Source organism: Lissotriton vulgaris, chromosome 11, assembly GCF_964263255.1.
Source record: "Lissotriton vulgaris chromosome 11, aLisVul1.2, whole genome shotgun sequence".
In the NCBI taxonomy this organism is placed as follows: Eukaryota; Metazoa; Chordata; class Amphibia; order Caudata; family Salamandridae; genus Lissotriton; species Lissotriton vulgaris.
In genome coordinates, this window is record NC_141699.1 from 738,590,535 (window position 1) to 738,616,567 (window position 26,033).

Sequence of the window (26,033 nt, forward strand, 5' to 3'; positions counted from 1 at the left end):
TAATTGTCACCCATGGCAATTGGTCAAATGGTGCCCTGACATCATAATGCTACTGCAGGATGTCATCTGACATGAGGGCAAGCAATAGCATACATTTATCATGGTATTGAAATGGGTAGTAGGAAAGACAGGACTCCAGGCTGAAGGCAAAGATTGTGAGATGAAATAAACAAGGACATTACATGAGATTTATTCATTAGTTTTATGGTGTCGGTGATCATAATATTCTCAGGTTCTCTCTAGGTGAACTGATAGGGATTTGCAAGAATGAAGATGTCAGAATATGTTTTTTATAGCTTTTCTCATTCCCACTAACTGTAGCAGAAACCTTCCTCCGTAAACTTATCAGATCACTTAATGGTCATTGGTGTACCATAACCTAAAAGAATTGCTGTGAGCAGGGTACGCTGTTGCTTTGGTAGCAATGAGATCTTTTTATCTACATTCTAATATAGGTGCTAGGGTTGTGTAGAGAGTGGTAGGAAATGAGGATTAAGATTGACAGGTATGCTAGGTTGAAAATAATATTGAAATTTGAATTCTTTTTGAGCTGTGGATTTTTAAATATTATAGACGTCATAGTACTGATTAATAACCCTTTATCAAAATCTGTTTGTTGTTGTGTTGCATTAGTTTGGGAATATTCAGGTTCTGTTAATAGACAAACAGTGGACTTTTCCATTTGCAGAATATATTGAATGACCAGCAGAGGCAGTGTTGCAGAAGATGATTTCTCTGAGTTGCTGAACCCAAAACAAAACAAAAAAAAAGTTCAGCAGCTTTCGGCTCGATTTACCAGTTTCCATGGTGAGTCAAACTCTCAATTTACCATTTTGCTTGTCCTTAAAAGAAGTTCAAGGCATCTGATGGCTCTCAGCTCCTTTTAGTGGGGTATTACGCAAGAATATTATTTGTCAAGACTGAAGCGATATGGATGGCGCCATGGTCATCAGGATAGCTTTTCAAAGATGTTGATTGTCTACAAGGCTGACAATCCTACTTTAAATACTTGTTCTAACAATATGTCAACAGAGAAATGTAGTGTCTTTGAGGTTGAAATGAGGTGTCTTATAGTGGGGCAATCGACTTACTCTCGCATGGAGGGAAGCTAATTTAACCTTCCTACCTTCACACTGTATGTGTGACTCTTATAATCAAGAAGGATTTCTCTTTAGGAGACTCTGTGTTCTTGTACCTCCAGACCCCTTTCAAAACAGGAGCCCAATGCTTTCAATATTGCAGAGTCCTTTCCCATTACACCTCCCACTTGGCTTGCAGTCATAATTACAGATCGTTACCTAGTGCGGAATTCCTAATGCCTCATTGTTCTGTGTAATTGTCACCCATGGTAATTGGTCAAATGGTGCCCTGACATCATAATGCTACTGCAGGATGTCATCTGACATGAGGGCAAGCAATAGAATACATTTATCATGGTATTGAAATGGGTAGTAGGAAAGACAGGACTCCAGGCTGAAGGCAAAGATTGTGAGATGAAATAAACAAGGAAATTACATGAGATTTATTCATTAGTTTTATGGTGTCGGTGATCATAATATTCTCAGGTTCTCTCTAGGTGAACTGATAGGGATTTGCAAGAATGAAGATGTCAGAATATGTTGTTTATAGCTTTTCTCATTCCCACTAACTGTAGCAGAAACCTTCCTCCGTAAACTTATCAGATCACTTAATGGACATTGGTGTACCATAACCTAAAAGAATTGCTGTGAGCAGGGTACGCTGTTGCTTTGGTAGCAATGAGATCTTTTTATCTACATTCTAATATAGGTGCTAGGGTTGTGTAGAGAGTGGTAGGAAATGAGGATTAAGATTGACAGGTATGCTAGGTTGAAAATAATATTGAAATTTGAATTCTTTTTGAGCTGTGGATTTTTAAATATTATAGACGTCATAGTACTGATTAATAACCCTTTATCAAAATCTGTTTGTTGTTGTGTTACATTAGTTTGGGAATATTCAGGTTCTGTTAATAGACTAACAGTGGACTTTTCCATTTGCCGAATATATTGAATGACCAGCAGAGGCAGTGTTGCAGAATATGATTTCTCGGAGTTGCTGAACCCAAAACAAAAAAAAAGTTCAGCAGCTTTCGGCTCGATTTACCAGTTTACATGGTGAGTCAAACTCTCAATTTACCTTTTTGCTTGTCCTTAAAAGAAGTTCAACGCATCTGATGGCTCTCAGCTCCTTTTAGTGGGGTATTACGCAAGAATAATATTTGTCAAGACTGAAGCGATATGGATGGCGCCATGGTCATCAGGATAGCTTTTCAAAGATGTTGATTGTCTACAAGGCTGACAATCCTACTTTAAATACTTGTTCTAACAATATGTCAACAGAGAAAATTAGTGTCTTTGAGGTTGAAATGAGGTGTCTTATATTGGAGCAATTGACTTACTCTCGCATGGAGGGAAGCTAATTTAACCTTCCTACCTTCACACTGCATTTGTGACTCTTATATTCAAGAAGGATTTCTCTTTAGGAGACTCTGTGTTCTTGTACCTCCAGACCCCTTTCAAAACAGGAGCCCAATGCTTTCAATATTGCAGAGTCCTTTCCCATTACACCTCCCACTTGGCTTGCAGTCATAATTACAGATCGTTACCTAGTGCGGAATTCCTAATGCCTCATTGTTCTGTGTAATTGTCACCCATGGCAATTGGTCAAATGGTGCCCTGACATCATAATGCTACTGCAGGATGTCATCTGACATGAGGGCAAGCAATAGCATACATTTATCATGGTATTGAAATGGGTAGTAGGAAAGACAGGACTCCAGGCTGAAGGCAAAGATTGTGAGATGAAATAAACAAGGACATTACATGAGATTTATTCATTAGTTTTATGGTGTCGGTGATCATAATATTCTCAGGTTCTCTCTAGGTGAACTGATAGGGATTTGCAAGAATGAAGATGTCAGAATATGTTGTTTATAGCTTTTCTCATTCCCACTAACTGTAGCAGAAACCTTCCTCCGTAAACTTATCAGATCACTTAATGGTCATTGGTGTACCATAACCTAAAAGAATTGATGTGAGCAGGGTACGCTGTTGCTTTGGTAGCAATGAGATCTTTTTATCTACATTCTAATATAGGTGCTAGGGTTGTGTAGAGAGTGGTAGGAAATGAGGATTAAGATTGACAGGTATGCTAGGTTGAAAATAATATTGAAATTTGAATTCTTTTTGAGCTGTGGATTTTTAAATATTATAGACGTCATAGTACTGATTAATAACCCTTTATCAAAATCTGTTTGTTGTTGTGTTGCATTAGTTTGGGAATATTCAGGTTCTGTTAATAGACTAACAGTGGACTTTTCCATTTGCAGAATATATTGAATGACCAGCAGAGGCAGTGTTGCAGAAGATGATTTCTCTGAGTTGCTGAACCCAAAACAAAACAAAAAAAAAGTTCAGCAGCTTTCGGCTCGATTTACCAGTTTCCATGGTGAGTCAAACTCTCAATTTACCATTTTGCTTGTCCTTAAAAGAAGTTCAAGGCATCTGATGGCTCTCAGCTCCTTTTAGTGGGGTATTACGCAAGAATATTATTTGTCAAGACTGAAGCGATATGGATGGCGCCATGGTCATCAGGATAGCTTTTCAAAGATGTTGATTGTCTACAAGGCTGACAATCCTACTTTAAATACTTGTTCTAACAACATGTCAACAGAGAAAATTAGTGTCTTTGAGGTTGAAATGAGGTGTCTTATAGTGGGGCAATTGACTTACTCTCGCATGGAGGGAAGCTAATTTAACCTTCCTACCTTCACACTGCATGTGTGACTCTTATACTCAGGAAGGATTTCTCTTTAGGAGACTCTGTGTTCTTGTACCTCCAGACCCCTTTCAAAACAGGAGCCCAATGCTTTCAATATTGCAGAGTCCTTTCCCATTACACCTCCCACTTGGCTTGCAGTCATAATTACAGATCGTTACCTAGTGCGGAATTCCTAATGCCTCATTGTTCTGTGTAATTGTCACCCATGGCAATTGGTCAAATGGTGCCCTGACATCATAATGCTACTGCAGGATGTCATCTGACATGATGGCAAGCAATAGAATACATTTATCATGGTATTGAAATGGGTAGTAGGAAAGACAGGACTCCAGGCTGAAGGCAAAGATTGTGAGATTAAATAAACAAGGAAATTACATCAGATTTATTCATTAGTTTTATGGTGTCGGTGATCATAATATTCTCAGGTTCTCTATAGGTGAACTGATAGGGATTTGCAAGAATGAAGATGTCAGAATATGTTGTTTATAGCTTTTCTCATTCCCACTAACTGTAGCATAAACCTTCCTCCGTAAACTTATCAGATCACTTAATGGTCATTGGTGTACCATAACCTAAACGAATTGCTGTGAGCAAGGTACACTGTCACTTGGATAGCAATGAGATCTTTTTATCTACATTCTAATATAGGTGCTAGGGTTGTGTAGAGAGTGGTAGGAAAGGAGGATTGAGATTGACAGGTATGCTAGGTTGAAAATAATATTGAGATTTGAATTCTTTTTGAGCTGTGGATTTTCAAATATTATAGACGTCATAGTACTGATTAATAACCCTTTATCAAAATCTGTTTGTTGTTGTGTTGCATTAGTTTGGGAATATTCAGGTTCTGTTAATAGACTAACAGTGGACTTTTCCATTTGCAGAATATATTGAATGACCAGCAGAGGCAGTGTTGCAGAAGATGATTTCTCTGAGTTGCTGAACCCAAAACAAAACAAAAAAAAAGTTCAGCAGCTTTCGGCTCGATTTACCAGTTTACATGGTGAGTCAAACTCTCAATTTACCATTTTGCTTGTCCTTGAAAGAAGTTCAACGCATCTGATGGCTCTCAGCTCCTTTTAGTGGGGTATTACGCAAGAATATTATTAGTCAAGACTGAAGCGATATGGATGGCGCCATGGTCATCAGGATAGCTTTTCAAAGATGTTGATTGTCTACAAGGCTGACAATCCTACTTTAAATACTTGTTCTAACAACATGTCAACAGAGAAAATTAGTGTCTTTGAGGTTGAAATGAGGTGTCTTATAGTGGGGCAATTGACTTACTCTCGCATGGAGGGAAGCTAATTTAACCTTCCTACCTTCACACTGCATGTGTGACTCTTATACTCAGGAAGGATTTCTCTTTAGGAGACTCTGTGTTCTTGTACCTCCAGACCCCTTTCAAAACAGGAGCCCAATGCTTTCAATATTGCAGAGTCCTTTCCCATTACACCTCCCACTTGGCTTGCAGTCATAATTACAGATCGTTACCTAGTGCGGAATTCCTAATGCCTCATTGTTCTGTGTAATTGTCACCCATGGCAATTGGTCAAATGGTGCCCTGACATCATAATGCTACTGCAGGATGTCATCTGACATGATGGCAAGCAATAGAATACATTTATCATGGTATTGAAATGGGTAGTAGGAAAGACAGGACTCCAGGCTGAAGGCAAAGATTGTGAGATTAAATAAACAAGGAAATTACATCAGATTTATTCATTAGTTTTATGGTGTCGGTGATCATAATATTCTCAGGTTCTCTATAGGTGAACTGATAGGGATTTGCAAGAATGAAGATCTCAGAATATGTTGTTTATACCTTTTCTCATTCCCACTAACTGTAGCATAAACCTTCCTCCGTAAACTTATCAGATCACTTAATGGTCATTGGTGTACCATAACCTAAACGAATTGCTGTGAGCAAGGTAGACTGTCACTTGGATAGCAATGAGATCTTTTTATCTACATTCTAATATAGGTGCTAGGGTTGTGTAGAGAGTGGTAGGAAAGGAGGATTAAGATTGACAGGTATGCTAGGTTGAAAATAATATTGAGATTTGAATTCTTTTTGAGCTGTGGATTTTCAAATATTATAGACGTCATAGTACTGATTAATAACCCTTTATCAAAATCTGTTTGTTGTTGTGTTGCATTAGTTTGGGAATATTCAGGTTCTGTTAATAGATTAACAGTGGACTTTTCCATTTGCAGAATATATTGAATGACCAGTAGAGGCAGTGTTGCAGAAGATGATTTCTCTGAGTTGCTGAACCCAAAACAAAACAAAAAAAAAGTTCAGCAGCTTTCGGCTCGATTTACCAGTTTACATGGTGAGTCAAACTCTCAATTTACCATTTTGCTTGTCCTTAAAAGAAGTTCAAGGCATCTGATGGCTCTCAGCTCCTTTTAGTGGGGTATTACGCAAGAATATTATTTGTCAAGACTGAAGCGATATGGATGGCGCCATGGTCATCAGGATAGCTTTTCAAAGATGTTGATTGTCTACAAGGCTGACAATCCTACTTTAAATACTTGTTCTAACAACATGTCAACAGAGAAAATTAGTGTCTTTGAGGTTGAAATGAGTTGTCTTATAGTGGGGCAATTGACTTACTCTCGCATGGAGGGAAGCTAATTTAACCTTCCTACCTTCACACTGCATGTGTGACTCTTATACTCAGGAAGGATTTCTCTTTAGGAGACTCTGTGTTCTTGTACCTCCAGACCCCTTTCAAAACAGGAGCCCAATGCTTTCAATATTGCAGAGTCCTTTCCCATTACACCTCCCACTTGGCTTGCAGTCATAATTACAGATCGTTACCTAGTGCGGAATTCCTAATGCCTCATTGTTCCGTGTAATTGTCACCCATGGCAATTGGTCAAATGGTGCCCTGACATCATAATGCTACTGCAGGATGTCATCTGACATGATGGCAAGCAATAGAATACATTTATCATGGTATTGAAATGGGTAGTAGGAAAGACAGGACTCCAGGCTGAAGGCAAAGATTGTGAGATTAAATAAACAAGGAAATTACATCAGATTTATTCATTAGTTTTATGGTGTCGGTGATCATAATATTCTCAGGTTCTCTATAGGTGAACTGATAGGGATTTGCAAGAATGAAGATGTCAGAATATGTTGTTTATAGCTTTTCTCATTCCCACTAACTGTAGCATAAACCTTCCTCCGTAAACTTATCAGATCACTTAATGGTCATTGGTGTACCATAACCTAAACGAATTGCTGTGAGCAAGGTACACTGTCACTTGGATAGCAATGAGATCTTTTTATCTACATTCTAATATAGGTGCTAGGGTTGTGTAGAGAGTGGTAGGAAAGGAGGATTGAGATTGACAGGTATGCTAGGTTGAAAATAATATTGAGATTTGAATTCTTTTTGAGCTGTGGATTTTCAAATATTATAGACGTCATAGTACTGATTAATAACCCTTTATCAAAATCTGTTTGTTGTTGTGTTGCATTAGTTTGGGAATATTCAGGTTCTGTTAATAGACTAACAGTGGACTTTTCCATTTGCAGAATATATTGAATGACCAGCAGAGGCAGTGTTGCAGAAGATGATTTCTCTGAGTTGCTGAACCCAAAACAAAACAAAAAAAAAGTTCAGCAGCTTTCGGCTCGATTTACCAGTTTACATGGTGAGTCAAACTCTCAATTTACCATTTTGCTTGTCCTTGAAAGAAGTTCAACGCATCTGATGGCTCTCAGCTCCTTTTAGTGGGGTATTACGCAAGAATATTATTAGTCAAGACTGAAGCGATATGGATGGCGCCATGGTCATCAGGATAGCTTTTCAAAGATGTTGATTGTCTACAAGGCTGACAATCCTACTTTAAATACTTGTTCTAACAACATGTCAACAGAGAAAATTAGTGTCTTTGAGGTTGAAATGAGGTGTCTTATAGTGGGGCAATTGACTTACTCTCGCATGGAGGGAAGCTAATTTAACCTTCCTACCTTCACACTGCATGTGTGACTCTTATACTCAGGAAGGATTTCTCTTTAGGAGACTCTGTGTTCTTGTACCTCCAGACCCCTTTCAAAACAGGAGCCCAATGCTTTCAATATTGCAGAGTCCTTTCCCATTACACCTCCCACTTGGCTTGCAGTCATAATTACAGATCGTTACCTAGTGCGGAATGCCTAATGCCTCATTGTTCTGTGTAATTGTCACCCATGGCAATTGGTCAAATGGTGCCCTGACATCATAATGCTACTGCAGGATGTCATCTGACATGATGGCAAGCAATAGAATACATTTATCATGGTATTGAAATGGGTAGTAGGAAAGACAGGACTCCAGGCTGAAGGCAAAGATTGTGAGATTAAATAAACAAGGAAATTACATCAGATTTATTCATTAGTTTTATGGTGTCGGTGATCATAATATTCTCAGGTTCTCTATAGGTGAACTGATAGGGATTTGCAAGAATGAAGATCTCAGAATATGTTGTTTATACCTTTTCTCATTCCCACTAACTGTAGCATAAACCTTCCTCCGTAAACTTATCAGATCACTTAATGGTCATTGGTGTACCATAACCTAAACGAATTGCTGTGAGCAAGGTACACTGTCACTTGGATAGCAATGAGATCTTTTTATCTACATTCTAATATAGGTGCTAGGGTTGTGTAGAGAGTGGTAGGAAAGGAGGATTGAGATTGACAGGTATGCTAGGTTGAAAATAATATTGAGATTTGAATTCTTTTTGAGCTGTGGATTTTCAAATATTATAGACGTCATAGTACTGATTAATAACCCTTTATCAAAATCTGTTTGTTGTTGTGTTGCATTAGTTTGGGAATATTCAGGTTCTGTTAATAGACTAACAGTGGACTTTTCCATTTGCAGAATATATTGAATGACCAGCAGAGGCAGTGTTGCAGAAGATGATTTCTCTGAGTTGCTGAACCCAAAACAAAACAAAAAAAAAGTTCAGCAGCTTTCGGCTCGATTTACCAGTTTACATGGTGAGTCAAACTCTCAATTTACCATTTTGCTTGTCCTTGAAAGAAGTTCAACGCATCTGATGGCTCTCAGCTCCTTTTAGTGGGGTATTACGCAAGAATATTATTAGTCAAGACTGAAGCGATATGGATGGCGCCATGGTCATCAGGATAGCTTTTCAAAGATGTTGATTGTCTACAAGGCTGACAATCCTACTTTAAATACTTGTTCTAACAACATGTCAACAGAGAAAATTAGTGTCTTTGAGGTTGAAATGAGGTGTCTTATAGTGGGGCAATTGACTTACTCTCGCATGGAGGGAAGCTAATTTAACCTTCCTACCTTCACACTGCATGTGTGACTCTTATACTCAGGAAGGATTTCTCTTTAGGAGACTCTGTGTTCTTGTACCTCCAGACCCCTTTCAAAACAGGAGCCCAATGCTTTCAATATTGCAGAGTCCTTTCCCATTACACCTCCCACTTGGCTTGCAGTCATAATTACAGATCGTTACCTAGTGCGGAATGCCTAATGCCTCATTGTTCTGTGTAATTGTCACCCATGGCAATTGGTCAAATGGTGCCCTGACATCATAATGCTACTGCAGGATGTCATCTGACATGATGGCAAGCAATAGAATACATTTATCATGGTATTGAAATGGGTAGTAGGAAAGACAGGACTCCAGGCTGAAGGCAAAGATTGTGAGATTAAATAAACAAGGAAATTACATCAGATTTATTCATTAGTTTTATGGTGTCGGTGATCATAATATTCTCAGGTTCTCTATAGGTGAACTGATAGGGATTTGCAAGAATGAAGATCTCAGAATATGTTGTTTATACCTTTTCTCATTCCCACTAACTGTAGCATAAACCTTCCTCCGTAAACTTATCAGATCACTTAATGGTCATTGGTGTACCATAACCTAAACGAATTGCTGTGAGCAAGGTACACTGTCACTTGGATAGCAATGAGATCTTTTTATCTACATTCTAATATAGGTGCTAGGGTTGTGTAGAGAGTGGTAGGAAAGGAGGATTAAGATTGACAGGTATGCTAGGTTGAGAATAATATTGAGATTTGAATTCTTTTTGAGCTGTGGATTTTCAAATATTATAGACGTCATAGTACTGATTAATAACCCTTTATCAAAATCTGTTTGTTGTTGTGTTGCATTAGTTTGGGAATATTCAGGTTCTGTTAATAGACTAACAGTGGACTTTTCCATTTGCAGAATATATTGAATGACCAGCAGAGGCAGTGTTGCAGAAGATGATTTCTCTGAGTTGCTGAACCCAAAACAAAACAAAAAAAAAAGTTCAGCAGCTTTCGGCTCGATTTATCAGTTTACATGGTGAGTCAAACTCTCAATTTACCATTTTGCTTGTCCTTAAAAGAAGTTCAATGATCTGATGGCTCTCAGCTCCTGTTAGTGGGGTATTACGCAAGAATATTATTTGTCAAGACTGAAGCGATATGGATGGCGCCATGGTCATCAGGATAGCTTTTCAAAGATGTTGATTGTCTACAAGGCTGACAATCCTACTTTAAATACTTGTTCTAACAATATGTCAACAGAGAAAATTAGTGTCTTTGAGGTTGAAATGAGGTGTCTTATATTGGAGCAATTGACTTACTCTCGCATGGTGGGAAGCTAATTTAACCTTCCTACCTTCACACTGCATGTGTGACTCTTATACTCAAGAAGGATTTCTCTTTAGGAGACTCTGTGTTCTTGTACCTCCAGACCCCTTTCAAAACAGGAGCCCAATGCTTTCAATATTGCAGAGTCCTTTCCCATTACACCTCCCACTTGGCTTGCAGTCATAATTACAGATCGTTACCTAGTGCGGAATTCCTAATGCCTCATTGTTCTGTGTAATTGTCACCCATGGCAATTGGTCAAATGGTGCCCTGACATCATAATGCTACTGCAGGATGTCATCTGACATGAGGGCAAGCAATAGAATACATTTATCATGGTATTGAAATGGGTAGTAGGAAAGACAGGACTCCAGGCTGAAGGCAAAGATTGTGAGATTAAATAAACAAGGAAATTACATGAGATTTATTCATTAGTTTTATGGTGTCGGTGATCATAATATTCTCAGGTTCTCTATAGGTGAACTGATAGGGATTTGCAAGAATGAAGATGTCAGAATATGTTGTTTATAGCTTTTCTCATTCCCACTAACTGTAGCATAAACCTTCCTCCGTAAACTTATCAGATCACTTAATGGTCATTGGTGTACCATAACCTAAACGAATTGCTGTGAGCAAGGTACACTGTCACTTGGATAGCAATGAGATCTTTTTATCTACATTCTAATATAGGTGCTAGGGTTGTGTAGAGAGTGGTAGGAAAGGAGGATTGAGATTGACAGGTATGCTAGGTTGAAAATAATATTGAGATTTGAATTCTTTTTGAGCTGTGGATTTTCAAATATTATAGACGTCATAGTACTGATTAATAACCCTTTATCAAAATCTGTTTGTTGTTGTGTTGCATTAGTTTGGGAATATTCAGGTTCTGTTAATAGACTAACAGTGGACTTTTCCATTTGCAGAATATATTGAATGACCAGCAGAGGCAGTGTTGCAGAAGATGATTTCTCTGAGTTGCTGAACCCAAAACAAAACAAAAAAAAAGTTCAGCAGCTTTCGGCTCGATTTACCAGTTTACATGGTGAGTCAAACTCTCAATTTACCATTTTGCTTGTCCTTGAAAGAAGTTCAACGCATCTGATGGCTCTCAGCTCCTTTTAGTGGGGTATTACGCAAGAATATTATTAGTCAAGACTGAAGCGATATGGATGGCGCCATGTTCTTCAGGATAGCTTTTCAAAGATGTTGATTGTCTACAAGGCTGACAATCCTACTTTAAATACTTGTTCTAACAACATGTCAACAGAGAAAATTAGTGTCTTTGAGGTTGAAATGAGGTGTCTTATCGTGGGGCAATTGACTTACTCTCGCATGGAGGGAAGCTAATTTAACCTTCCTACCTTCACACTGCATGTGTGACTCTTATACTCAGGAAGGATTTCTCTTTAGGAGACTCTGTGTTCTTGTACCTCCAGACCCCTTTCAAAACAGGAGCCCAATGCTTTCAATATTGCAGAGTCCTTTCCCATTACACCTCCCACTTGGCTTGCAGTCATAATTACAGATCGTTACCTAGTGCGGAATTCCTAATGCCTCATTGTTCTGTGTAATTGTCACCCATGGCAATTGGTCAAATGGTGCCCTGACATCATAATGCTACTGCAGGATGTCATCTGACATGATGGCAAGCAATAGAATACATTTATCATGGTATTGAAATGGGTAGTAGGAAAGACAGGACCCCAGGCTGAAGGCAAAGATTGTGAGATTAAATAAACAAGGAAATTACATCAGATTTATTCATTAGTTTTATGGTGTCGGTGATCATAATATTCTCAGGTTCTCTATAGGTGAACTGATAGGGATTTGCAAGAATGAAGATCTCAGAATATGTTGTTTATACCTTTTCTCATTCCCACTAACTGTAGCATAAACCTTCCTCCGTAAACTTATCAGATCACTTAATGGTCATTGGTGTACCATAACCTAAACGAATTGCTGTGAGCAAGGTACACTGTCACTTGGATAGCAATGAGATCTTTTTATCTACATTCTAATATAGGTGCTAGGGTTGTGTAGAGAGTGGTAGGAAAGGAGGATTAAGATTGACAGGTATGCTAGGTTGAGAATAATATTGAGATTTGAATTCTTTTTGAGCTGTGGATTTTCAAATATTATAGACGTCATAGTACTGATTAATAACCCTTTATCAAAATCTGTTTGTTGTTGTGTTGCATTAGTTTGGGAATATTCAGGTTCTGTTAATAGACTAACAGTGGACTTTTCCATTTGCAGAATATATTGAATGACCAGCAGAGGCAGTGTTGCAGAAGATGATTTCTCTGAGTTGCTGAACCCAAAACAAAACAAAAAAAAAAGTTCAGCAGCTTTCGGCTCGATTTATCAGTTTACATGGTGAGTCAAACTCTCAATTTACCATTTTGCTTGTCCTTAAAAGAAGTTCAATGATCTGATGGCTCTCAGCTCCTGTTAGTGGGGTATTACGCAAGAATATTATTTGTCAAGACTGAAGCGATATGGATGGCGCCATGGTCATCAGGATAGCTTTTCAAAGATGTTGATTGTCTACAAGGCTGACAATCCTACTTTAAATACTTGTTCTAACAATATGTCAACAGAGAAAATTAGTGTCTTTGAGGTTGAAATGAGGTGTCTTATATTGGAGCAATTGACTTACTCTCGCATGGTGGGAAGCTAATTTAACCTTCCTACCTTCACACTGCATGTGTGACTCTTATACTCAAGAAGGATTTCTCTTTAGGAGACTCTGTGTTCTTGTACCTCCAGACCCCTTTCAAAACAGGAGCCCAATGCTTTCAATATTGCAGAGTCCTTTCCCATTACACCTCCCACTTGGTTTGCAGTCATAATTACAGATCGTTACCTAGTGCGGAATTCCTAATGCCTCATTGTTCTGTGTAATTGTCACCCATGGTAATTGGTCAAATGGTGCCCTGACATCATAATGCTACTGCAGGATGTCATCTGACATGAGGGCAAGCAATAGAATACATTTATCATGGTATTGAAATGGGTAGTAGGAAAGACAGGACTCCAGGCTGAAGGCAAAGATTGTGAGATTAAATAAACAAGGAAATTACATGAGATTTATTCATTAGTTTTATGGTGTCGGTGATCATAATATTCTCAGGTTCTCTATAGGTGAACTGATAGGGATTTGCAAGAATGAAGATGTCAGAATATGTTGTTTATAGCTTTTCTCATTCCCACTAACTGTAGCATAAACCTTCCTCCGTAAACTTATCAGATCACTTAATGGTCATTGGTGTACCATAACCTAAACGAATTGCTGTGAGCAAGGTACGCTGTCACTTGGATAGCAATGAGATCTTTTTATCTACATTCTAATATAGGTGCTAGGGTTGTGTAGAGAGTGGTAGGAAAGGAGGATTGAGATTGACAGGTATGATAGGTTGAAAATAATATTGAGATTTGTATTCTTTTTGAGCTGTGGATTTTCAAATATTATAGACGTCATAGTACTGATTAATAACCCTTTATCAAAATCTGTTTGTTGTTGTGTTACATTAGTTTGGGAATATTCAGGTTCTGTTAATAGACTAACAGTGGACTTTTCCATTTGCAGAATATATTGAATGACCAGCAGAGGCAGTGTTGCAGAATATGATTTCTCTGAGTTGCTGAACCCAAAACAAAAAAAAAGTTCAGCAGCTTTCGGCTCGATTTACCAGTTTACATGGTGAGTCAAACTCTCAATTTACCATTTTGCTTGTCCTTAAAAGAAGTTCAACGCATCTGATGGCTCTCAGCTCCTTTTAGTGAGGTATTACGCAAGAATATTATTTGTCAAGACTGAAGCGATATGGATGGCGCCATGGTCATCAGGATAGCTTTTCAAAGATGTTGATTGTCTACAAGGCTGACAATCCTACTTTAAATGCTTGTTCTAACAATATGTCAACAGAGAAAATTAGTGTCTTTGAGGTTGAAATGAGGTGTCTTATATTGGAGCAATTGACTTACTCTCGCATGGAGGGAAGCTAATTTAACCTTCCTACCTTCACACTGCATTTGTGACTCTTATATTCAAGAAGGATTTCTCTTTAGGAGACTCTGTGTTCTTGTACCTCCAGACCCCTTTCAAAACAGGAGCCCAATGCTTTCAATATTGCAGAGTCCTTTCCCATTACACCTCCCACTTGGCTTGCAGTCATAATTACAGATCGTTACCTAGTGCGGAATTCCTAATGCCTCATTGTTCTGTGTAATTGTCACCCATGGCAATTGGTCAAATGGTGCCCTGACATCATAATGCTACTGCAGGATGTCATCTGACATGAGGGCAAGCAATAGCATACATTTATCATGGTATTGAAATGGGTAGTAGGAAAGACAGGACTCCAGGCTGAAGGCAAAGATTGTGAGATGAAATAAACAAGGACATTACATGAGATTTATTCATTAGTTTTATGGTGTCAGTGATCATAATATTCTCAGGTTCTCTCTAGGTGAACTGATAGGGATTTGCAAGAATGAAGATGTCAGAATATGTTGTTTATAGCTTTTCTCATTCCCACTAACTGTAGCAGAAACCTTCCTCCGTAAACTTATCAGATCACTTAATGGTCATTGGTGTACCATAACCTAAAAGAATTGCTATGAGCAGGGTACGCTGTTGCTTTGGTAGCAATGAGATCTTTTTATCTACATTCTAATATAGGTGCTAGGGTTGTGTAGAGAGTGGTAGGAAAGGAGGATTAAGATTGACAGGTATGCTAGGTTGAAAATAATATTGAGTTTTGAATTCTTTTTGAGCTGTGGATTTTCAAATATTATAGACGTCATAGTACTGATTAATAACCCTTTATCAAAATCTGTTTGTTGTTGTGTTACATTAGTTTGGGAATATTCAGGTTCTGTTAATAGACTAACAGTGGACTTTTCCATTTGCAGAATATATTGAATGACCAGCAGAGGCAGTGTTGCAGAATATGATTTCTCTGAGTTGCTGAACCCAAAACAAAAAAAAAGTTCAGCAGCTTTCGGCTCGATTTACCAGTTTACATGGTGAGTCAAACTCTCAATTTACCATTTTGCTTGTCCTTAAAAGAAGTTCAACGCATCTGATGGCTCTCAGCTCCTTTTAGTGGGGTATTACGCAAGAATATTATTTGTCAAGACTGAAGCGATATGGATGGCGCCATGGTCATCAGGATAGCTTTTCAAAGATGTTGATTGTCTACAAGGCTGACAATCCTACTTTAAATACTTGTTCTAACAATATGTCAACATAGAAAATTAGTGTCTTTGAGGTTGAAATGAGGTGTTTTATATTGGAGCAATTGACTTACTCTCGCATGGAGGGAAGCTAATTTAACCTTCCTACCTTCACACTGCATTTGTGACTCTTATATTCAAGAAGGATTTCTCTTTAGGAGACTCTGTGTTCTTGTACCTCCAGACCCCTTTCAAAACAGGAGCCCAATGCTTTCAATATTGCAGAGTCCTTTCCCATTACACCTCCCACTTGGCTTGCAGTCATAATTACAGATCGTTACCTAGTGCGGAATTCCTAATGCCTCATTGTTCTGTGTAATTGTCACCCATGGCAATTGGTCAAATGGTGCCCTGACATCATAATGCTACTGCAGGATGTCATCTGACATGAGGGCAAGCAATAGCATACATTTATCATGGTATTGAAATGGGTAGTAGGAAAGACAGGACTCCAGGCTGAATGCAAAGATTGTGAGATGAAATAAACAAGGACATTACATGAGATTTATTCATTAGTTTTATGGTGTTGGTGATCATAATATTCTCAGGTTCTCTCTAGGTGAACTGATAGGGATTTGCAAGAATGAAGATGTCAGAATATGTTGTTTATAGCTTTTCTCATTCCCACTAACTGTAGCAGAAACCTTCCTCCGTAAACTTATCAGATCACTTAATGGTCATTGGTGTACCATAACCTAAAAGAATTGCTGTGAGCAGGGTACGCTGTTGCTTTGGTAGCAATGAGATCTTTTTATCTACATTCTAATATAGGTGCTAGGGTTGTGTAGAGAGTGGTAGGAAAGGAGGATTAAGATTGACAGGTATGCTAGGTTGAAAATAATATTGAGTTTTGAATTCTTTTTGAGCTGTGGATTTTCAAATATTATAGACGTCATAGTACTGATTAATAACCCTTTATCAAAATCTGTTTGTTGTTGTGTTACATTAGTTTGGGAATATTCAGGTTCTGTTAATAGACTAACAGTGGACTTTTCCATTTGCAGAATATATTGAATGACCAGCAGAGGCAGTGTTGCAGAAGATGATTTCTCTGAGTTGCTGAACCCAAAACAAAACAAAAAAAAAAGTTCAGCAGCTTTCGGCTCGATTTACCAGTTTACATGGTGAGTCAAACTCTCAATTTACCATTTTGCTTGTCCTTAAAAGAAGTTCAATTCATCTGATGGCTCTCAGCTCCTGTTAGTGGGGTATTACGCAAGAATATTATTTGTCAAGACTGAAGAGATATGGATGGCGCCATGGTCATCAGGATAGCTTTTCAAAGATGTTGATTGTCTACAAGGCTGACAATCCTACTTTAAATACTTGTTCTAACAATATGTCAACAGAGAAAATTAGTGTCTTTGAGGTTGAAATGAGGTGTCTTATAGTGGGGCAATTGACTTACTCTCGCATGGAGGGAAGCTAATTTAACCTTCCTACCTTCACACTGCATGTGTGACTCTTATACTCAAGAAGGATTTCTCTTTAGGAGACTCTGTGTTCTTGTACCTCCAGACCCCTTTCAAAACAGGAGCCCAATGCTTTCAATATTGCAGAGTCCTTTCCCATTACACCTCCCACTTGGCTTGCAGTCATAATTACAGATCGTTACCTAGTGCGGAATTCCTAATGCCTCATTGTTCTGTGTAATTGTCACCCATGGCAATTGGTCAAATGGTGCCCTGACATCATAATGCTACTGAAGGATGTCATCTGACATGATGGCAAGCAATAGAATACATTTATCATGGTATTGAAATGGGTAGTAGGAAAGACAGGACTCCAGGCTGAAGGCAAAGATTGTGAGATTAAATAAACAAGGAAATTACATCAGATTTATTCATTAGTTTTATGGTGTCGGTGATCATAATATTCTCAGGTTCTCTATAGGTGAACTGATAGGGATTTGCAAGAATGAAGATGTCAGAATATGTTGTTTATAGCTTTTCTCATTCCCACTAACTGTAGCAGAAACCTTCCTCCGTAAACTTATCAGATCACTTAATGGTCATTGGTGTACCATAACCTAAAAGAATTGCTGTGAGCAGGGTACGCTGTTGCTTTGGTAGCAATGAGATCTTTTTATCTACATTCTAATATAGGTGCTAGGGTTGTGTAGAGAGTGGTAGGAAAGGAGGATTAAGATTGACAGGTATGCTAGGTTGAAAATAATATTGAGATTTGAATTCTTTTTGAGCTGTGGATTTTCAAATATTATAGACGTCATAGTACTGATTAATAACCCTTTATCAAAATCTGTTTGTTGTTGTGTTGCATTAGTTTGGGAATATTCAGGTTCTGTTAATAGACTAACAGTGGACTTTTCCATTTGCAGAATATATTGAATGACCAGCAGAGGCAGTGTTGCAGAAGATGATTTCTCTGAGTTGCTGAACCCAAAACAAAACAAAAAAAAAAGTTCAGCAGCTTTCGGCTCGATTTACCAGTTTACATGGTGAGTCAAACTTTCAATTTACCATTTTGCTTGTCCTTAAAAGAAGTTCAATGCATCTGATGGCTCTCAGCTCCTGTTAGTGGGGTATTACGCAAGAATATTATTTGTCAAGACTGAAGCGATATGGATGGCGCCATGGTCATCAGGATAGCTTTTCAAAGATGTTGATTGTCTACAAGGCTGACAATCCTACTTTAAATACTTGTTCTAACAATATGTCAACAGAGAAAATTAGTGTCTTTGAGGTTGAAATGAGGTGTCTTATATTGGAGCAATTGACTTACTCTCGCATGGTGGGAAGCTAATTTAACCTTCCTACCTTCACACTGCATGTGTGACTCTTATACTCAAGAAGGATTTCTCTTTAGGAGACTCTGTGTTCTTGTACCTCCAGACCCCTTTCAAAACAGGAGCCCAATGCTTTCAATATTGCAGAGTCCTTTCCCATTACACCTCCCACTTGGCTTGCAGTCATAATTACAGATCGTTACCTAGTGCGGAATTCCTAATGCCTCATTGTTCTGTGTAATTGTCACCCATGGCAATTGGTCAAATGGTGCCCTGACATCATAATGCTACTGCAGGATGTCATCTGACATGAGGGCAAGCAATAGAATACATTTATCATGGTATTGAAATGGGTAGTAGGAAAGACAGGACTCCAGGCTGAAGGCAAAGATTGTGAGATTAAATAAACAAGGAAATTACATGAGATTTATTCATTAGTTTTATGGTGTCGGTGATCATAATATTCTCAGGTTCTCTATAGGTGAACTGATAGGGATTTGCAAGAATGAAGATGTCAGAATATGTTGTTTATAGCTTTTCTCATTCCCACTAACTGTAGCATAAACCTTCCTCCGTAAACTTATCAGATCACTTAATGGTCATTGGTGTACCATAACCTAAACGAATTGCTGTGAGCAAGGTACGCTGTCACTTGGATAGCAATGAGATCTTTTTATCTACATTCTAATATAGGTGCTAGGGTTGTGTAGAGAGTGGTAGGAAAGGAGGATTGAGATTGACAGGTATGATAGGTTGAAAATAATATTGAGATTTGTATTCTTTTTGAGCTGTGGATTTTCAAATATTATAGACGTCATAGTACTGATTAATAACCCTTTATCAAAATCTGTTTGTTGTTGTGTTACATTAGTTTGGGAATGTTCAGGTTCTGTTAATAGACTAACAGTGGACTTTTCCATTTGCAGAATATATTGAATGACCAGCAGAGGCAGTGTTGCAGAATATGATTTCTCTGAGTTGCTGAACCCAAAACAAAAAAAAAGTTCAGCAGCTTTCGGCTCGATTTACCAGTTTACATGGTGAGTCAAACTCTCAATTTACCATTTTGCTTGTCCTTAAAAGAAGTTCAACGCATCTGATGGCTCTCAGCTCCTTTTAGTGAGGTATTACGCAAGAATATTATTTGTCAAGACTGAAGCGATATGGATGGCGCCATGGTCATCAGGATAGCTTTTCAAAGATGTTGATTGTCTACAAGGCTGACAATCCTACTTTAAATGCTTGTTCTAACAATATGTCAACAGAGAAAATTAGTGTCTTTGAGGTTGAAATGAGGTGTCTTATATTGGAGCAATTGACTTACTCTCGCATGGAGGGAAGCTAATTTAACCTTCCTACCTTCACACTGCATTTGTGACTCTTATATTCAAAAAGGATTTCTCTTTAGGAGACTCTGTGTTCTTGTACCTCCAGACCCCTTTCAAAACAGGAGCCCAATGCTTTCAATATTGCAGAGTCCTTTCCCATTACACCTCCCACTTGGCTTGCAGTCATAATTACAGATCGTTACCTAGTGCGGAATTCCTAATGCCTCATTGTTCTGTGTAATTGTCACCCATGGCAATTGGTCAAATGGTGCCCTGACATCATAATGCTACTGCAGGATGTCATCTGACATGAGGGCAAGCAATAGCATACATTTATCATGGTATTGAAATGGGTAGTAGGAAAGACAGGACTCCAGGCTGAAGGCAAAGATTGTGAGATGAAATAAACAAGGACATTACATGAGATTTATTCATTAGTTTTATGGTGTCAGTGATCATAATATTCTCAGGTTCTCTCTAGGTGAACTGATAGGGATTTGCAAGAATGAAGATGTCAGAATATGTTGTTTATAGCTTTTCTCATTCCCACTAACTGTAGCAGAAACCTTCCTCCGTAAACTTATCAGATCACTTAATGGTCATTGGTGTACCATAACCTAAAAGAATTGCTATGAGCAGGGTACGCTGTTGCTTTGGTAGCAATGAGATCTTTTTATCTACATTCTAATATAGGTGCTAGGGTTGTGTAGAGAGTGGTAGGAAAGGAGGATTAAGATTGACAGGTATGCTAGGTTGAAAATAATATTGAGATTTGAATTCTTTTTGAGCTGTGGATTTTCAAATATTATAGACGTCATAGTACTGATTAATAACCCTTTATCAAAATCTGTTTGTTGTTGTGTTACATTAGTTTGGGAATATTCAGGTTCTGTTAATAGACTAACAGTGGACTTTTCCATTTGCAGAATATATTGAATGACCAGCAGAGGCAGTGTTGCAGAATATGATTTCTCTGAGTTGCTGAACCCAAAACAAAAAAAAAGTTCAGCAGCTTTCGGCTCGATTTACCAGTTTACATGGTGAGTCAAACTCTCAATTTACCATTTTGCTTGTCCTTAAAAGAAGTTCAATGCATCTGATGGCTCTCAGCTCCTGTTAGTGGGGTATTACGCAAGAATATTATTTGTCAAGACTGAAGAGATATGGATGGCGCCATGGTCATCAGGATAGCTTTTCAAAGATGTTGATTGTCTACAAGGCTGACAATCCTACTTTAAATACTTGTTCTAACAATATGTCAACAGAGAAAATTAGTGTCTTTGAGGTTGAAATGAGGTGTCTTATAGTGGGGCAATTGACTTACTCTCGCATGGAGGGAAGCTAATTTAACCTTCCTACCTTCACACTGCATGTGTGACTCTTATACTCAAGAAGGATTTCTCTTTAGGAGACTCTGTGTTCTTGTACCTCCAGACCCCTTTCAAAACAGGAGCCCAATGCTTTCAATATTGCAGAGTCCTTTCCCATTACACCTCCCACTTGGCTTGCAGTCATAATTACAGATCGTTACCTAGTGCGGAATTCCTAATGCCTCATTGTTCTGTGTAATTGTCACCCATGGCAATTGGTCAAATGGTGCCCTGACATCATAATGCTACTGAAGGATGTCATCTGACATGATGGCAAGCAATAGAATACATTTATCATGGTATTGAAATGGGTAGTAGGAAAGACAGGACTCCAGGCTGAAGGCAAAGATTGTGAGATTAAATAAACAAGGAAATTACATCAGATTTATTCATTAGTTTTATGGTGTCGGTGATCATAATATTCTCAGGTTCTCTATAGGTGAACTGATAGGGATTTGCAAGAATGAAGATGTCAGAATATGTTGTTTATAGCTTTTCCCATTCCCACTAACTGTAGCAGAAACCTTCCTCCGTAAACTTATCAGATCACTTAATGGTCATTGGTGTACCATAACCTAAAAGAATTGCTATGAGCAGGGTACGCTGTTGCTTTGGTAGCAATGAGATCTTTTTATCTACATTCTAATATAGGTGCTAGGGTTGTGTAGAGAGTGGTAGGAAAGGAGGATTAAGATTGACAGGTATGCTAGGTTGAAAATAATATTGAGATTTGAATTCTTTTTGAGCTGTGGATTTTCAAATATTATAGACGTCATAGTACTGATTAATAACCCTTTATCAAAATCTGTTTGTTGTTGTGTTACATTAGTTTGGGAATATTCAGGTTCTGTTAATAGACTAACAGTGGACTTTTCCATTTGCAGAATATATTGAATGACCAGCAGAGGCAGTGTTGCAGAATATGATTTCTCTGAGTTGCTGAACCCAAAACAAAAAAAAAGTTCAGCAGCTTTCGGCTCGATTTACCAGTTTACATGGTGAGTCAAACTCTCAATTTACCATTTTGCTTGTCCTTAAAAGAAGTTCAACGCATCTGATGGCTCTCAGCTCCTTTTAGTGGGGTATTACGCAAGAATATTATTTGTCAAGACTGAAGCGATATGGATGGCGCCATGGTCATCAGGATAGCTTTTCAAAGATGTTGATTGTCTACAAGGCTGACAATCCTACTTTAAATACTTGTTCTAACAATATGTCAACAGAGAAAATTAGTGTCTTTGAGGTTGAAATGAGGTGTTTTATATTGGAGCAATTGACTTACTCTCGCATGGAGGGAAGCTAATTTAACCTTCCTACCTTCACACTGCATTTGTGACTCTTATATTCAAGAAGGATTTCTCTTTAGGAGACTCTGTGTTCTTGTACCTCCAGACCCCTTTCAAAACAGGAGCCCAATGCTTTCAATATTGCAGAGTCCTTTCCCATTACACCTCCCACTTGGCTTGCAGTCATAATTACAGATCGTTACCTAGTGCGGAATTCCTAATGCCTCATTGTTCTGTGTAATTGTCACCCATGGCAATTGGTCAAATGGTGCCCTGACATCATAATGCTACTGCAGGATGTCATCTGACATGAGGGCAAGCAATAGCATACATTTATCATGGTATTGAAATGGGTAGTAGGAAAGACAGGACTCCAGGCTGAATGCAAAGATTGTGAGATGAAATAAACAAGGACATTACATGAGATTTATTCATTAGTTTTATGGTGTCGGTGATCATAATATTCTCAGGTTCTCTCTAGGTGAACTGATAGGGATTTGCAAGAATGAAGATGTCAGAATATGTTGTTTATAGCTTTTCTCATTCCCACTAACTGTAGCAGAAACCTTCCTCCGTAAACTTATCAGATCACTTAATGGTCATTGGTGTACCATAACCTAAAAGAATTGCTGTGAGCAGGGTACGCTGTTGCTTTGGTAGCAATGAGATCTTTTTATCTACATTCTAATATAGGTGCTAGGGTTGTGTAGAGAGTGGTAGGAAAGGAGGATTAAGATTGACAGGTATGCTAGGTTGAAAATAATATTGAGATTTGAATTCTTTTTGAGCTGTGGATTTTCAAATATTATAGACGTCATAGTACTGATTAATAACCCTTTATCAAAATCTGTTTGTTGTTGTGTTGCATTAATTTGGGAATATTCAGGTTCTGTTAATAGACTAACAGTGGACTTTTCCATTTGCAGAATATATTGAATGACCAGCAGAGGCAGTGTTGCAGAAGATGATTTCTCTGAGTTGCTGAACCCAAAACAAAACAAAAAAAAAAGTTCAGCAGCTTTCGGCTCGATTTACCAGTTTACATGGTGAGTCAAACTCTCAATTTACCATTTTGCTTGTCCTTAAAAGAAGTTCAATGCATCTGATGGCTCTCAGCTCCTGTTAGTGGGGTATTACGCAAGAATATTATTTGTCAAGACTGAAGAGATATGGATGGCGCCATGGTCATCAGGATAGCTTTTCAAAGATGTTAATTGTCTACAAGGCTGACAATCCTACTTTAAATACTTGTTCTAACAATATGTCAACAGAGAAAATTAGTGTCTTTGAGGTTGAAATGAGGTGTCTTATATTGGAGCAATTGACTTACTCTCGCATGGAGGGAAGCTAATTTAACCTTCCTACCTTCACACTGCATGTGTGACTCTTATACTCAAGAAAGATTTCTCTTTAGGAGACTCTGTGTTCTTGTACCTCCAGACCCCTTTCAAAACAGGAGCCCAATGCTTTCAATATTGCAGAGTCCTTTCCCATTACACCTCCCACTTGGCTTGCAGTCATAATTACAGATCGTTACCTAGTGCGGAATTCCTAATGCCTCATTGTTCTGTGTAATTGTCACCCATGGCAATTGGTCAAATGGTGCCCTGACATCATAATGCTACTGCAGGATGTCATCTGACATGAGGGCAAGCAATAGAATACAGTTATCATGGTATTGAAATGGGTAGTAGGAAAGACAGGACTCCAGGCTGAAGGCAAAGATTGTGAGATGAAATAAACAAGGAAATTACATGAGATTTATTCATTAGTTTTATGGTGTCGGTGATCATAATATTCTCAGGTTCTCTCTAGGTGAACTGATAGGGATTTGCAAGAATGAAGATGTCAGAATATGTTGTTTATAGCTTTTCTCATTCCCACTAACTGTAGCAGAAACCTTCCTCCGTAAACTTATCAGATCACTTAATGGTCATTGGTGTACCATAACCTAAACGATTGCTGTGAGCAAGGTACACTATCACTTGGATAGCAATGAGATCTTTTTATCTACATTCTAATATAGGTGCTAGGGTTGTGTAGAGAGTGGTAGGAAAGGAGGATTGAGATTGACAGGTATGCTAGGTTGAAAATAATATTGAGATTTGAATTCTTTTTGAGCTGTGGATTTTCAAATATTATAGACGTCATAGTACTGATTAATAACCCTTTATCAAAATCTGTTTGTTGTTGTGTTGCATTAGTTTGGGAATATTCAGGTTCTGTTAATAGACTAACAGTGGACTTTTCCATTTGCAGAATATATTGAATGACCAGCAGAGGCAGTGTTGCAGAAGATGATTTCTCTGAGTTGCTGAACCCAAAACAAAACAAAAAAAAAGTTCAGCAGCTTTCGGCTCGAATTACCAGTTTACATGGTGAGTCAAACTCTCAATTTACCATTTTGCTTGTCCTTAAAAGAAGTTCAAGGCATCTGATGGCTCTCAGCTCCTTTTAGTGGGGTATTACGCAAGAATATTATTTGTCAAGACTGAAGCGATATGGATGGCGCCATGGTCATCAGGATAGCTTTTCAAAGATGTTGATTGTCTACAAGGCTGACAATCCTACTTTAAATACTTGTTCTAACAATATGTCAACAGAGAAAATTAGTGTCTTTGAGGTTGAAATTAGGTGTCTTATATTGGAGCAATTGACTTACTCTCGCATGGAGGGAAGCTAATTTAACCTTCCTACCTTCACACTGCATGTGTGACTCTTATACTCAAGAAGGATTTCTCTTTAGGAGACTCTGTGTTCTTGTACCTCCAGACCCCTTTCAAAACAGGAGCCAATGCTTTCAATATTGCAGAGTCCTTTCCCATTACACCTCCCACTTGGCTTGCAGTCATAATTACAGATCGTTACCTAGTGCGGAATTCCTAATGCCTCATTGTTCTGTGTAATTGTCACCCATGGCAATTGGTCAAATGGTGCCCTGACATCATAATGCTACTGCAGGATGTCATCTGACATGAGGGCAAGCAATAGAATCCATTTATCATGGTATTGAAATGGGTAGTAGGAAAGACAGGACTCCAGGCTGAAGGCAAAGATTGTGAGATAAAATAAACAAGGAAATTACATGAGATTTATTCATTAGTTTTATGGTGTCGGTGATCATAATATTCTCAGGTTCTCTATAGGTGAACTGACAGGGATTTGCAAGAATGAAGATGTCAGAATATGTTGTTTATAGCTTTTCTCATTCCCACTAACTGTAGCAGAAACCTTCCTCCGTAAACTTATCAGATCACTTAATGGTCATTGGAGTACCATAACCTAAAAGAATTGCTGTGAGCAGGGTACGCTGTTGCTTTGGTAGCAATGAGATCTTTTTATCTACATTCTAATATAGGTGCTAGGGTTGTGTAGAGAGTGGTAGGAAAGGAGGATTAAGATTGACAGGTATGATAGGTTGAAAATAATATTGAGATTTGAATTATTTTTGAGCTGTGGATTTTCAAATATTATAGACGTCATAGTACTGATTAATAACCCGTAATCAAAATCTGTTTGTTTTTGTGTTGCATTAGTTTGGGAATATTCAGGTTCTGTTAATTATTATTATTATTATTAATGGACATTTATTAAGCGCCTGGTTACGCCACTGGCGTGTCCCCGCGTTATGACAAGTG